Raw genomic sequence first — 14,060 nt, 5'->3', positions numbered from 1 at the left:
TTGACACTCTTTTCTTCTTGACGCGTCCTTATCATATACGTTCGTAATTATGGCTGTCCTAATCACTCTCTACGAAATCAGTGAGAACTCTTTTACTATTGTGAATATGCATGAAGCGAGCAATGCTTTCACGATTATCTTCATCTTTTTGTTGCGCGTGTTAATATTAGTTGTATTGTATCTGCTGATAGTATTTTCTTTCTTGTAATGACCCATGTGGCACTGACAGTATGATCAATCAATCAATCAATCAATCAATCAATCAATCAATCAATCAATCAATCAATCAATCAATCAATCAATCAAACAAGCAAAATGAAGTCGTTACTTTAAATAGCGACATAGATATGCGATGATAAGCAGATACATTTCATGTCATTTTTTATAATGGTCGCCCATAGCCGCAACCCTACGCAATTGTACTTTTTAACGTCACCGATGTTTATACCTTTTTTTAATTAACATAACATGAACAAATTAGCGCATCTTGCACTAGGTCATCCAAGGCTGGGTCACAGCAGACCAGCTGAGCCCGTTTCAGCTCTTAACCATCTGTACAGAATGCTTGGGCGGTCATTGACCGTGTGCCGGTTCATGATGATGATAATTTCCTACCTATGACACGCGAGAAACCTCGATCATAACGGCTCTGCCGTAAGTGCAGTAAAAGTATGGCTGGTATTTCTCAATATAAAGTTTCCTTTATTTTGACAAGCGCTAAATACACCTGAACAAATAAAGCAGATCTCTATGAAAAGAGGTAAAGACCGAAAAGAAATGATGACAGCACTTGTGTTCGTCTAAAACACGCTGCAGTTGTTTTGTTTCCTGTGATAAATTAATAAATGAATTGCCATGATAAGCAAAAGTATGTCGTTCATTATATTACGAGCATTTCATAAAAAATCCGGCAGATCCCACGTACCGTGAGAGTCGATGTTATGCGAAGCATGCGGCGGGAAGGTGACTGTGGCGTAACTTTTATTTTACAGAGCGACACGTTACAAAATGACGCTAGGGATTTGTAAAAATTTTAAACGCACACATATATATGTTGAAGAGCCGCATATGTGTTATATAACCAGTTGTTTACGGTTGGGTAACGCTGCCAATGGCAACGTGGGTATTGCCAACACCAGAAGCGGTAAGCTGACGTGTAGCGCTTATACGTGTCCCGAGAACGCACGCACGTCTCACGAACCCGTGTGCATGTGTGCAAGAAGTTCTTCACAGTTCTAGAACAGGGGCATCATCACCGTGATCAGTGAGCACCAGCAGCTGGTCATGACTTGTTATAGGATCCGGTCGTGATCGTGGTGACGAGGGGTCCATGTGTAGTGAAGTATGTGGTATAGTAGAGCTGTTGGACTTCGTGGATGCCTCGGTCATTTCGTCGACAAATTGTCTGTCGACCGAGCCCGGCGACATGTCGAAACCTGAAGCCACCCTTCGCGTTGGTGAGGTATAGGCCGTAGAGGCTGGTAGGCCAGGATTATGCTACGTAGACGAACATCAGTGGATGGTGTTTGTCGTATTCGTAGACTACCTGGGCGTACGTGGCCTACGTAGCCTACAAAGCGGCTGTCAATCAATCTGGCATCATCCTCGGTCAGCATGAGGCCATCGCCCAGCCACGTAAGAAATGAAGAGGACACTGCGTCGTTCTGGTGGACGAAGTGCACTTTACGTTGCGGTGATGTCGATATCATATGTAACTTTCGTTAATGTATTCCTCTAGGGTCGAGCGATGCTTCACTATAGCTTGCTGAATCATAGGAATACTAACGTAATGTTTATTAGACTGCTATAAAAGCGGAGCCAACACTGGAACTACAGAAGTTAAACGCCTGTATCGTAGGAGTAGACATCGTAGGAGCATCATGTAGTGTTTATTGCTTTCTTGTAAAATTAGATAGCCAGCACCACAACCACAATTGACGTTGCACCGATATTACGCCTGCGTAGGCTGTTTTTCCAAACCAGTTTATAGACCTGGCGTGGCTCAGTGGTAGAATACCCGATTGCCACGCAGAATGCTTGGGTTCTATTCCTGCTGGGATCCTAATTTTCGTTCTCTCCATTCGGCAAGTCAACGCTGCCCATGTTGGTTTTTCTTAACGATCTCGCATTTAAGTTACCAATGTCTGTTCTCGCCGTTCCTTGGTCTATGTAAACTGTCAATCACCTGTGGCGCATACCCGTACACCGCGGCCCGTGGTAGACGGGTATGTGCCACAGGTGTCTAGTGGAAAGGGTTTGACGACGTACGCGAGAGGATTTTAACGTTATTCACGTCATGACCAGGCAATCATATTCGTCAAATCCTCTTACCTTCCCATGCAAATTTTGGTCTACACCAATTTAAGGAGGCGATCATGAGAGCACCCAGACGTAGGCGGCTAGATAGATAGATAGATACGTCGATAGAAACGCTCAAAGTGCCAGAGGTTCGCTAAGAAATGCTTCGCATTTAAAAAAAGAGATGACACGAATAAGAAATGGTAGATACTGGACAAAGCCAACTGTCAACGGCTTATTCCGCAACGACTTTATGATAGATATATGGCATCGTATGGCGACTCTGTGGAATGAATTTTCAGTAGTAGCGCTACTTTCTTGTCTCTAATTTTTTTCAAGCGAAGCCATTATTGACTGGCATGTGAAGCTGTTCGTCTTCAAAAAAGCACCGCCGCAGAAAAAACCACGCGACGTGCTCGCCCAAAAACCCTCCTCACCCACAGCTGGCTCATCCCAAAAAATAATAAATAAAACGAAATAAACGTTATTACCGGGGCAGGACAATCAACCAGCGTTCGCCCGGTCATAAAGCGAGTGCCTTGGCCACAAGGCCAAGCGCCTTTTTTTTTTATTTAAGGCCCAATGCCCATGCTTGCCCAATGTGAACTTAATTGAATCGTGCGAACACGTTCCACAGATGATACAAAAAGCAACTGGGAAGCACTACACTTGCTATGGGCACTTCGTTGAAATATTTCGTGTTGGCGGACTTAAAACAATCTGCTGGACAACGCGTAAGGTCGATCTCGGCAGGTGCACATTTCATAAACATTCTGACTTCGAGAAAACCGAATTCCTTAGCCAAGTTTTCATGAGTGTGTGACGGTCCTTCCGTTGGGATGTTCTAGAGGTTGACGAGTGCTGCAAAGAAAATAAAAGACGCCATGCTCATTAAGCCCGAAAAGAGTGTTCCGGGGACGGCCGCTACCTATAAAAAACCGAACGCCAATGTTAGGAGGGAACATTGAGCAATGTGAAATAAATAAATAAATACATCTAAACACTAGACCAGGCACGCCCACGCCAACCTTCGCTTGTCCCCATTTTCCCTATAGTAATAGGCTCCCCAGATTTTTTTTTTTTTGCAATATGCGTGCATGCTTTCTGGCACATAAAGAAATCTGCGCATGCACCAACTAGGTCCTGAAAAGCGCTTGAAAGTGGATCTTGAAATAGACAAATTGAGTGAACTAGGTGCAATATATTTTACTTTGAATGCATTCTGTGGCATATCAACGGCACATTTTGCCGTATGTTTTGTCTGCAGCACTGCGTACATATAAAATTTTTATTTATCGTTGTTCTGCGCAAATTACAGCAAAAAAGTGTTACCAGTATAAAATTTTCATTTAAGCGAAGTGCTTATAACAACTGTGCATGTTAACGATGGCGGAACGTTTTCCAAGCTCCAACTTGTCAACAGACAGATTTGTCTGTGACGAAGTACATGTAAAACGAAAGCATTGTTCATTGTAACAAAACAGGGCGTGCAAGCGCGGACACAAGAAAAAATTCACGACACCACAAACGCCATCTAACAACTGAAAAGAAGCACAACGGAGGAAAAGAAAGAAGGTAAGAAAACATATCTGCGCATGCCCATGCAGCAGGCGAACCTATCGATCCGGCACGCATGATGGTCTACGTGAAAGCATTGCTCATAGCATTGTTCATTGCATTGTTCATACTAACAAGGAATGGGCACAAAAGCTAGCAAATCTGCCATGAGTATAGGACGACTGTTGAAATATTTTTCTGACTCAAGCCGTCGTTCTGGGCATTGTGTTGGAAAAAACAACCTGCTCCAACTGTGTGTTAATATTCTACCCTACAGCTAAGACATTCCAGTTCCAGGCCGCTATAACATCTGAGCATCTCGAGGAAGTATTATTTCTGCAGCTCCATCAGCTGCCAGGGTTCATATTTTCAAAACGAATGCCGCTGAAACAAATAAGGCCGGATTCTCAATCAAAGCAATATTTATCGTCTTGTGCAGAATGCCTGATAAAATGTACACGTTTAAGACCTTCGAAACGTCGCCAGGGAAAAATTGATATTCTTCGCGAACGGTATCATAATTAGTTTTGCTTTGTTTGATTTAGGTATACTGTGCAGTTGCTTTCACAGAAGGTGAATCATCATAGCTTGAGTATTAAGCTCCTTGGAAGAATTGTGTAAGAAAATTGACGGCACAGCTTTATTACAGGGTTATAGGAATGCCAGCGAACAATAAGCACTACACAATGAGTAGACCAAGACGCAAATGTAGCTATGTTTACCGTACGACTATATTCACAAGAATTCGCGTCGGTGGCATTGTGATATTCTAATTGAAAATTAATAATAATAATAATAATAATAATAATAATAATAATAATAATAATAATAATAATAATAATATCTGGGGTTTAACGTCTTAAAACCACCATATCAATATGAGACATGCCGTAGTAAAGGGAGCCGGAAATTTCGACAACCTGGGGTTCTTTAACAAGCACCTAAATCTAAGCACACGGGCCTCAAACATTTTCGCCTCCATCGAAAATGCAGCCGCCGCGGCAGGGATTTGATCCCGCGACCTTCGGGTCAGCAGTCGAGCGCCACAACCACTAGACCACAGTGGCGGAGCGAATTGAAAATTGAGAAAAGAGGGATTTCTTATACTTGCAAAGCGCCGGAAACTTATTATATGGTTCTTTAACTACAGATAACTAACTTGTTGATTCAGAGCAGCTAATCAACGTGGGTATATTAGACCTGGTTCAACAGTGGCCTTGCTTTTCTTGAACGGACAAAATATACCCGTTCTGCAGCCATGACTACCTTGCGCTTCACAGTAAATTGTTTATTGCGTGTGCTGTCGCCAACATTTTATTACTGAGCTTATAAAAAAACATGGCTGATCGCTCCTTCATAGGAATCGGTACAATGCGAAAGTGACCCGTGCCATCACAGGAGCACCTTATTGTTTATTGTACATTGATATGTGAGAGATACGTCTATTGGTGTTTGACATCTATAACACCCGTTGACCTTGATGCACCGACTCTGAAAGCTGGTGGCGACGACGAACATCCACGATCATGACATAACCCTTGTGGTTGCTGAAGTACTTACCTATACACTTCAACACAGCATGTGGTGAATCCCGCGCAAACATGGCAGGTCGATTCCACGAAAGATCAAAAAAGGGTGTATATTTGATGTTTCCGATTTTCCTGATAATTTTGTATGTTGTGCACATATGACTGCACAGCACGAAATCGCACTTCGTTTTCAAATCAAAATTTTTTTCAGCACAGCAAAATTCGTCAAGTATCGCCGGTTGACGACGACCATTTTACGAAGAGTGCGTTTTCGTAACTTCGGAACCATGCTGGCAACTAATCAAGCTATATATTACAAATATTTTTCTGTTTAGCGGAAGTAGAAGTAAAGATAAAATAGCTCTTATCATTTCATAGAATTCTGAGCAAATTATGTATTTTTAAAAATTTACGAAAAACGCTGCGTTTTTGAAAATCAGTCAAATTTGGGACGCTATGGCTACTTCTGTGAACATCTTAGCTTGTTCATATTTACAGTATGAATAGGCCTTTATGTGAATAATGAACCTCTCCATTTGTATTTCTCTAATAATTTTCAAAGTAATAAATTTTTATACTCGAAACACCAAAAAGAGAAAAGTGCTCCTCAGTTCGAAAATTTATAATAAAAAAAAACCCAATCCCAATTTTGTCCAAAGTTCCCCAAAATGTTCTCAAAAGACTGCAGAATGATATTCTGAAAAAACATGTTGCATCATTTTTATTAGAACAAAAGCAGAAAATGTCAAACATTGTGTTTCCAGAGCGCGGTGTCTACTGCGTAAAGGACATCTCTAGTAACAAGAAAATACAGTAACACGCCTTTTTTTCTTCTCTGGGCTTCGCTAAACAACAGTAATGATCTATGGTCGGATATTGGGAACTGCTTTGTAAAGAAAAAGACCATTCCAATTAAATGCATTCGCGTGGTTTGCGACTTCACGCCAGTGTTCACGACACTTGTCGAATTTTCCTGTGTTGAAAAAAATTTTTATTTGAAACCGAACTGCGATTTCGTGCTGTGCAGTCATATGTGCACAATATACAAAATTATCAGGAAAATCGGAAACATCAAATATACACCGTTTTTTGATCTTTCGTGGAATCGACCGGCATCAACGAGCGCATGATAAACAATGGTACTCGATACGCACTCATTGAAAGCGTACTCATTTGACGAGAGAGAAACGGAGATATGCGCTTCCCAGTAGTAAGGTAACCTGCGCGTGTACTCATACATATACCACGGAGAGCTTCAGGAACGCGAGAGGCAGGCTTCATAGCTTGAGCCGTGAATGCGGGAAGGCGTTTCTCTGCCCTATGGTGTGTCTCTCACTTCACCAAAGCACTCATTGCACCACATTCGCTCATCGATGCTGTCGCCTATCTGTGGCGCGTATTGCACCAGTTTGATTCGTCGGTGCTACCGCCCTCGAATAAGTAGGCGGCGGAGAAACAACATTCTACCACAGAGCCTCGCCAGTGCTTGAGAAACACCATTGGTGCCTTTGGAAGCTACACTACTCTGGCAACCAGGCATCACACGCTAACAGAACGGGAAAGAAAAGGACGTCGCTACGTCGTCACCGGAACGAATCACCGTTTACATGGCAATGCGCCGACCGCACAGTTTCCAGCAATATTGTACCGAAAGCCTCCGTTGGGGTGATGATATTGTGCCGTACTCGTTTTAACGGGTCACCACCTGACAATCGGCTTCACAATTAAAAAAAAAAACAATTAACAATTGCGTTTAGCGCTTTGCTTGTAACAATTTCTTTTTTTGGTTATAAGAGAAACGTTTCCAATTTGCGAGATTTCAACGCATCCTGCGTAATATGAAGTTCCGCACGTACATTCATGCGCAACTTCTACGTTGTGACTTGTTGGAGCAGCCATACTTGCCCCTGCAGGCAGACCCTGCAACATCAGTTGCAGTCCGAAAAGGCCATTCGATTGGGGTGTTTCACGAAATCTAACAATGTTCCGACAGTTTATAGGTATGACAATGTAAATGTAAAGTGAACTTTGGCCGTGATGAAGACACACCTGTACCGAAGATTAAATGCGCAAGATAGACAAGTGCTATATAACGAAAGCTTATGTAGTTCACCCGGAACACGCACACAAAAGTAAATTATCTGCGGTATAGTAAACACTCTTCGTTCTGGAGAGGAATTGGGGTGGGCAAGGTGGTATTTATCAACACTGATAGGACGGCTAAGATAGGTAAAGCTTTTGCAGAATGACGTACACTGTTTTAGTTTCTCGAGACGATCATTTACTGCGCAGTTTTTATTCCATAAAGCCTCGCCAACGAACGTGGCAATTCCATTCAAAGCTTCACGACTCCTATTTTGAGTAATATGGATGAAGATACTTCGAACAATAGCATGAGAGTGTCGAGGGAGTCCGTTTAAGAGATATGTCGCAAAAGAACTTTATGAAGTCCCCATCAATTGTAAGGTTCGCTCACGTAAGGCGTCTCAAGTGAAAAAGAACGTTCTAAGAAATATCAACAGGTGTATTCATTATGTACTCTCAGTAGGTGGCTTGTTATTTTGCTCGCAGAATTGTTTTCAGCTATATCTGTCTCCTTTATACCTCATCAGGGCAGATGAAGCACAGTAGCTACACAATGATTGTTTTCCATTTCGGAGGCATAGGACGAACTTAACCAAGAACATCATCATACATTACCCAGACTCTTCCACACCGTGAAATATCATTAACGTGCATCAGCTCAAGAAAATAACGATGACCTTGCCCTAAATATTTAATCTTGGAATCGAATTGCCTGTTTGATTTTAGCACAATGCTGTCAAGCGTTGAAGCTCCTGTAGTAGCATCAAATTTTCTCAAAGCCTGAACGCTGTTTCGCGGCGGCATCGCCCGCAGTGGCCAATGTTGTGACGGCAACCGTGATTGCTTTTGTTCTAGGCGCTCGGTCTACACGACGCAGCGATCCACTAGAAACCAGCTTATAACAGCACCGCTGTAAAAAGCATGGTGTTTACTTTCGAGGGCACAGCCTGTCATAATCTTGGAGCACAAGGCGACAAGAAAAAATATACTTTATTGCAAGACATAGCAATCTGGTGAGAGCCTTACTGACCTGCGATTAAAACATTTGCGGAGAAAAATCAATATGTAGTGCACCACACCATGTTTTCTACCACATCACATGCATTGTGTTGAACGTTCAAACGTTCGGTGATTGAAAGAAAGTACATTGCATGAGAAAATAAAATTCTTCACCACCTTACACACAGCGGCCTAAGATTAACGCATATGGCGACAAAAAGACCATAAATTGCGCAGGGATATTTTTATCAGCCTGACATATAATGGCTCACAATTAAAACGTTCGATGACAAGAGGAAATACCGCACAACCTTTTCATGAACCTTACATACTTCCTGAAGAGGGGCTTCTTCGCGAAATATTACAGGCGTCCGGCTTGTCTGTCTCGTTAAACGCATAGTGTCATGATGAAATGTATATATATATATATATATATATATATATATATATATATATATATATATATATATATATATATATATATATATATATATATATATATATATATATATATATATATATATATATATATATATATCAGGTTGATGAGTGGAAATTCAGGTGGGAAGAACAGCGCTTGTGTTTGCGTCGTTTTATGTGTGCGTGATTGGGTCCTTTTGTGCGTTGCTTTATGGCTGACCAACTAGCCCATCAGTACATATTAAGTAAGTTGAAACCAAGAGGTCTGCATGGATAACGTTGCCGCCGTTAGCACTGGACAGGGTTAATTGGAAAAACATGCAAGAGGCCATCACTCTACAGTGGCGTGGGTAGGCTGATGATGAAGTCTCATATTCACGAGCGCCTGGTTGCAGACCGGCTTCGAGCACAGAGAGCCACAGCTTTCGCAGTTGACTGTCTCACAAGAATACATGGGCCATTATACCGCCACGTTCATGTTTGAAAACATGACAAGTATCGAGGCAACGGAAAAGCAGTCATCTTTTGCAAAATGAAAACTGCCTTTTGCAGTAGAGATGCGGTTCGGGCACCTGTGTTGACAGTTGGAGGAAGCGGCACGTAGGAAGTACAGGGTGGCTGTGAGCTCGAAGCATTGTCAGGAAGGGGCAGCGACGCAATACTCTCAACGTGAGCAGTATTTGATTCAAACACTGACCGCTGTGATTATATTCTTCCGATTCAGAGAGGCCGGCAATGGCAGTACCGAACAAGCAAACCTAACCCTCTCAACAAAGCGCTGCCAAACAGCAGAGGCGAGCGGGTGAAACGCTAGCACGGAACGGCCACCAGGGTGCTCTACCAGACACTGATAATCGCTGGTAGAGTACAAGTGACAGAGCGACAAGACGTCGTTCCAACACCGTCCGCAACCCACAGTTAAGTTTTGCTTTATTAAGCGGATAGCCTTAGATGTCTCGTCAAATGTGAAAAGTGACCGTCGGTCGTGTTGGCGTCAGCACGTAATGATACACAAGATCCTCATGTGGTGTCGTCATCATAAGACGTCATCATGACGATGCAGATCGCCAAAATTTCGCACGTTATTGTGACGCCATAATGACGTTACAATTGTCAGATAATGTGCCGTGGCATGATGATGTCGTCAGTTGGTCAAAAGTCTGTCCATACTATGAGGCACTGCAATACCACCTGTAGTGCAGGAGGTTCCACCGCATTCGATGCTGGGGCAGCGCAAAACAACATTAGGTGCAGAAAACTTCTCAGTTGATAAAATATTCAACTGAGAAGTAAGAGAAGACGGCTTTCGCCGTCGAGTCGGCTTAGGCAAATGAATAAGGAGCCGTAGGAATTTTTATTCGCTCCCAGCGCCATCACAGCTCTTCCGCCGCTAGGGGCATCGCGGGACCTGTTCCTTCATAGTGTTATCGCATCGATGTTGCTGTTGGAACATATATAGGTAAAATATTTAGGACAGAAAGACATCTCACCAAAAGGTGCGCTGTTATTTGTGCTAACCAATATCTTAAAGCCTGGAAAATGTACATGTACAGGTTTACCTAATTTAAACAAAAGGACGAATGGATGCCTCGAAAACTACTCAGATATTTTCCGAAGAAAAAATGAAAAGTATCCGTCTATTCTTCCCATAGTACGACATATTAGTCGTACTATAAGTTGAACATAAACAATTATAGCAAAAGTAATATTGTTCTGAAAAAAATTTGGCCCTGACATATGTGAAAAAATACTACCTAAATCAGCCACTTCTGCAAGCAAGCACTTTTGACAAAGTCCGCTATATTTTGTCATATGTGACGTTAGATATTAATTGCCCCCCAGAGCATAGGCATAATTACAAACCAGAGCATCGCAGATAACTGTAATTATAGGAGCATGTAAAGAAGGCGGCTAGAGCCCCAACAAAACACCACGTTGATCGCCCGAACTGGTAAGGCTCGGAATGGAAACACAGAAAAGTGTTTCAAAGCAACGGAAGCAATTATCTTCTGCCAAATTTCGTGAAGTGTTGGGCTTTCACGCTGACGTAGGCAAATTCAAAAAATCTCACAGGGTCCCTTATGCATTCACCTAAGACGACTCGAAGGCCAAAGTCAACTTTTTCTTCTTAGTCGATGCAGTGAACCGGCCTCGCCATCCTCAGAAGGTTTTGTGGACCTAGCTTGGTTTTGCACTGCCTCAAAGATCGGAGGCGCCTCACCTGGTTTTGCACTGCTTCCGCGATCTGCCAACATTTGACCAAGCTACGATGTCATGTGATAACGGCCTCACCTGACGTGTCATGACGTGGTGTGACGTCATGCCAGAATTTCCAAAGTCATGATGACGACACAATTTTTGGTAATCTTTGACTTCATGACGTCATATGGTGACGTCATCACGTGATGATCATTTTTCGCATCCCTCGTCCTCGACGCCGCGGGGCGCCGACGCCGACTATCAAATTTCTCGCTTTATGAGCCATTTAAGGATTTTGCCTTATAATTATATGAAAAACAAACAGCGTTAAGGCGGAAATTCTCGCAATGCTTTATTTGTACAATCTCTGTTTGCAATATACAAGGTATGGCAGATGTCAGTTCAAGCAATGTTTTTTCAGATGTTTAGTCATACTTTTGTGGCAGTGTTCTTGTATCCATTTGCTCTTTTCTGGGCCATCTTTATGGTCTAAAACAAAGAAAAACAATGTTTCAGCGGGAAATCATGGAGAACCCGAAAACACAAAAATCTAACAATCAATCAATTTTCTTTTATTTTCTGAAGCAACACGCAGCAATTGAAGCTAGTATTAAGAAACACAGGAAGAACAATACAGCTATAAAAGGTGACACAGAATAAAAACCCACCATCTAGAGCTGCGATTACAACCCGGGCCGTTTGAGTGGGAAGTGTGCATTCTACCCCTGCACCACTTTGGCCGAGCCACGCGCAACTCTCAAACGACGACACCTTGCAGACTACCGATGGCAGCGCCACAAGCGGATTTACCCTGTTTGGCCTTCACTTTTGAAATCTCGTTCCGAGCACTCCCCTGTTCTACACTCTACCCTAACCAAGTAGCACCATGGGCCTTCTTCGCGTTTTAGATATTCGTCCTGTCGAATCATTCTAAACCTCTAATACTAGCTATTCGAAAGTCGAATCGAATTATTTGATTCGGTATTATTCTATTAGAATCCGAAAGTCCAATATTCGCACACCACTAGCTATATCCAATCGGTGCTCTACCCCGGAGGGGTACGCTAACGAATGATAAGTATGATATTCACATTACCGTACCGAAAAGTGCACTTTACTTCGATGATACTGACGTCTGGGCTCTAACGTGAGTGCTGACGTTACGTCAGACGATTTAAACGGCGATGTAGTCGACGTGCCTGGTAAGCCCCCGATGTGCGCACAACTACTACACTTACAAAGACACGTCTATCCACCTCGTAAAGCTAGGATCACAGCCAAGAAATGTCGGAGGAACAACAGCTTACTGTCTACTTCGCATGGAACCGTTTCCCACAAGTCGTGGGATCTGCCGAATTTTTTCGTGGTGATGTCATCAGCCGCCAGTGTTCATCGAAGGTAGCGCGTATAATGAGAACAAAACCTGTCTTTTAGCCGCAATAAAACTGTGAGGCTCAAAGCGGGAGTCGACTATTTTACCAGTTAGCCACGCCAATGCATGAAACTCCATCAGAAAAATACTTTACGGCTGCATCCAATGGGGAAAAGTAGCCTTGCCTTCACCCATGGCAAAATTTGTGTGGCAGACGCATGGTACTGCACCAGGCGTCACGCCATGTGAATCGCGTAACGAGTGGATGCCCATCCCAACAAAGAGCTGACTCATGAATAATATACTAATAATAATAATAAATATAATAATAATAATAATAATAATAAAATAATAATAATAATAATAATAATATTAATACCCAGCCCCAGCATCAGCCACGTGTGCAGCTACGTCGTGCACACACGGCTTTGAAATTGCGTGGGAAACTCCAGGTAATATAGAAAGGCGAAAAAATAGACAGAAGACACAGAAAGACTCAAAGATGCAGCGCTGTGTGTTGTGCGTTTTTTGCGCTGTTGTATCTTTCATAAGTAGGAACCAGCTCGCCCAAGCTTCCGTTTGCGTAAACTCCGGGTGTCACGCCCCGTAAACTGTGTAACAGGAGGGAGCTTGCTTACCTGTTTTTTATTCTTGGCTCCCACCCACTATGGGGCATTTGCCATGAAACCGGTGGTCAATATAAGGGAAAAATTTTCGAATTCAAACGAACTACGAGGAATAAATCGGTCGCCTAGGGTATAGAATTCTGCGGAGCCATAACGAAGGGTTGTTCCACATTAAACCATATCATCAGGAGCTGCAGGAGCATCAACAGCATCCTTATGAATTACATGACGTTGTAATGCGAAAATTCCGAAAATATTTACTAATCTGCAGACAAATAGTCTTTCTTTAGGAATTTGTGCATTAGAATATCATGCTCAGCAAGCACCAGCTATTGGCACGGACGTTGCTGTACAGTGGTCCTTGCTCTTTACCAAAAAAAAAAAAAAATTAGAGTTGTCTTCATTTCATGTCGACGGCTGCCTCTTTACATTTGGTTGCTAGAAAAAAATTAAAAAATGCAGTTGCCTTCTATCTCGCGACGAGCCTCGTGTATAGCAACGTAGCGTCCTTTTCAGCGTGTTTCCAAGCGGAGAAGTGTGATTTTGTTAACGCATTAACATGCCTTGAGATGGCGACGTTAACCTATTGTCAGTGACCAATGAACGACGCTCGTCTGGCTGGTCCACCGCTTTATTATTCTAGAACAATATACCCACCAGCTTTTCTTGTTACCACCTTCCCGTGTTAATGGAATGGCAGATGCAACGTCGCGCTAATCGCAGAGGTCACATTGCACACATTGCAGCTGCGTAGCTTTGAACGAGGTGTCATGACAGGTCAACTACGCAACGTGTGGCCTTAGTAAACCTGACCACTTATTACAAACAGCCATGTCACAGTTCGTCTTTATTAGCAGCAATAGCAATGTCAACAGCGCCTTTCTAATGGCTGAGGAGGCACTTGATAAGGCGACGTAGTTGCCAACGTAAACGGGGCACATGGTAAGCATAGAAGCAGGTCTCGCCTCATTGGAA

Source organism: Rhipicephalus sanguineus, chromosome 11 (assembly GCF_013339695.2).
Source record: "Rhipicephalus sanguineus isolate Rsan-2018 chromosome 11, BIME_Rsan_1.4, whole genome shotgun sequence".
In the NCBI taxonomy this organism is placed as follows: domain Eukaryota; kingdom Metazoa; phylum Arthropoda; class Arachnida; order Ixodida; family Ixodidae; genus Rhipicephalus; species Rhipicephalus sanguineus.
This window is presented reverse-complemented; position numbering follows the sequence as displayed.